Source organism: Aplysia californica, unplaced genomic scaffold, assembly GCF_000002075.1.
Source record: "Aplysia californica isolate F4 #8 unplaced genomic scaffold, AplCal3.0 scaffold00324, whole genome shotgun sequence".
Taxonomy (NCBI): Eukaryota; Metazoa; Mollusca; class Gastropoda; order Aplysiida; family Aplysiidae; genus Aplysia; species Aplysia californica.
In genome coordinates this window covers 807851-810808 of record NW_004797594.1, presented here as the reverse complement: position 1 = coordinate 810808, position 2958 = coordinate 807851, and positions in this window count along the sequence as shown.

Genomic DNA, 2958 nt, shown 5'->3' with positions numbered 1-2958 from the left:
GTTGTTGGCCTAATGTTTCTCGTCCTAATCTAAGCAAATTAAAAGATTAATTCACGTAGCGGGCTGTTTTGACCCTGCCTGTCAGGTCCAACCTAGAACTCTAGAATACTGTATCCGGGTGAAGATATGGAGATACACAATACTCGACAAGCTATCAACCCCAACAAAACACACACGCACACTCACGCACACTCACACACACACACACACACACGCGCGCGCGCGCGCGCGCGCGCGCACACACGCACACCACCATCACCACTAGTATTATCATTGACCACCACTCCCATTCGAATTGAACTGTTCGAAGAGTCTTAACTATGACGTCACAGAGGCCAGAGTTTTTTTTATATTCGGAGGGGGTGGAGGACAAAAAATAATTCGATGGCATTGGATTGTACCCATACCAAGCGACAACGACAATATCCTCCAAGACCATAATGTAGCTTAGGGTACTGAGAAGCACATCGATATAATAACGGTCATTTAGTGCAGCAGAAAGGCAAGACAGACAGATAGAAACAACAGAGGGAAAGAAAAGAAGTAGGACCTTCCAGTGGCGCCACGGCGCCCTCCGACCATCCGCGACTATATAAATTAACTGAACAAAAGCTGCACAGGTCACAACATGAGGATATCACCACAAACGTAGCCAAGGTGATAAATATAAAAAACAACAACATCAGACCTACTAAACATCACAGTCGATAACAACAAAATAAAGCAAAAGTAGAAAATGTCAAGTGTCTGGGAAATGTGTTGATCCACGAAGGAAAGATAGAGAAATAGAAGCCAGAATAAAATTGGCCAATGATGTTTTGACCTGCCAACTGGCACCATTATTTTCTCATCCCCACACCACAATTGAAACAAAGAGCCAACTCATTAACAGGTTCTTCACACCAACACTGTGCTACTCTGCCAAGACTCCCAACAGACAATAACAGCGAACACATACAACAAGAGATCAGATGGATATTGTATTAGAGGAAGAGTTAGGCCCAGGAAAAGATGGATAGAGAGGGTCAAAGAAACATTAGACAAAAACAACAAAACCATCCATTAAAGACGATACAACAAACAAGACAAAGACGTTTGCTTCTCCCCTCCACATAGCAAAGTAACACAGGCCGAAAAAAGTAAAAGTAACAGGGAAGTCCATACACTCTTATACTATTGTAATAAGGGGCTTTTACGCTATTACGAGAGTATAAAACTCGTGGCATTTAAAGAACCCAAATCGAACTCTGAAAAGGAAAAACACCAATAACACAGACATAAGGTTTGTCTAAATCGATTCCACGACACATCTTTCATTTTTCCATTGAAAGGGCTGTTACACTCATGTAACACTAGATTTCTACCTTGGATTTGCCGGGTGGGTCATGTGTGGACGTGAGGGTTACCTGGTGACAGGTCCACCCACTTTTGGTGCTTTGTGCAGCGCGACAGGATGATGGGACAATGCACTATCTCCAACCAGCCATGCGGGGCTGCACATTCCATGGGCGGGGTCGGGGGGCGGGGGTTGGTTAGAAAAACCTCCAAAACCATAAAACCCCAAAACCCAAACAGAGCTGTTAACCTAGTTATTTGGCACCTTCCCCTGTCTTTTTTCCTTTAAATATGCACTTCTTTCATTCTTATTTCTTATATATTTCTTTATACTTTTTTCCCCTCTCTTCTTTGTTTCCTTTCCGTTTTCTGCCCTGGCCTCTCACCTTTTCCTTATTTCTTTTACGGATGTATACAATAATTATATCATTCTCTTACGCCTGTTTCTTTATAATATGTATTAGGTTCGTATTCCACCCTCACTTGCCTCAAACTATTGTTATTGACAGGAAACTGATACATTATATAATACGCCCTTTTCTAACAGACTGTATAATGTTTTATACCTTAAAAACGTTAGCCCGGTGGGTTTTTTTTTCGTACCAGGTCAGCATGCTGATTTTATCCTCGGTATATATAGAGATCCATAAATATGTTGCTGTTAATGATTTTCACCCATGTTGATGCAAATCAGTTAATTTAGGAGACGAGCTGCCTTGATCACACCTCCCAGTGTCAACCTGCGTGGTGTGAGACACAGAAAGAAGAAGCTACTATTAGAAATATCTTCCCCAAATAGGAATTCTACCGTAAGCTGACAAAACGCATTTTTTATTTCATTTTTGGTGCCAATCTTTTGAAATTCACTATATCAAAAGCCGGATCAGTTACCTACTTGTGTGCAAAAATCAAAGTGGAATTGAGACTAGTTTAAAAAAAATAAATGAGCATTCAAATTTCAGAAGAACAGCGCCTTTTTAAATGGTTACACCGACAAAACAGCCTATTTATCTCGAAACTACTGTGGATAAAAAAGGTATTGTGCCTGCATACGGCAGAATTAAACTTGTGTCTGTCATGTGCGAGGCTAAAAGGCAAACGCATTCCACCCCACATTCCAGTGATACATTCTTTTCCTCAATGTAGAGATATTCAAAAGCAACGCACGAGTCCCAATATCACTGTACCTTTCTAATGACACAAGGAACAAGATATTCTTAAAAACAACAAGAATAAAACCCTAATTTACTTGATGGTTACAACCACAATCCGATATTATGCAATAGTAAATGCACATACTCAATAATGGATACATCAATAAGAATTCAACTCAAATATGTAAAAATAGCGTACCCACCTCTTGTCTTGCTCTTTTTTAAAATAACAGTTCTCCGTAAGCCACTATTCTATACCCAAGGTTACGCTAATACCACAACACACTATGATTTTCAGTAAGGAGTACTTGACAACCCCCCACCCCATTTTTTGTGTGTTCACTTCCTAAAATACCTCAAATTTCTCGCACGACTTTACGCCAATTCACGTGCATCCACGCAGAGAGAAGACCCCGGATGTACGAGTACGTTGTTGGACAAGTAAGTTTTGGACGGAGGGCTCAGCTCA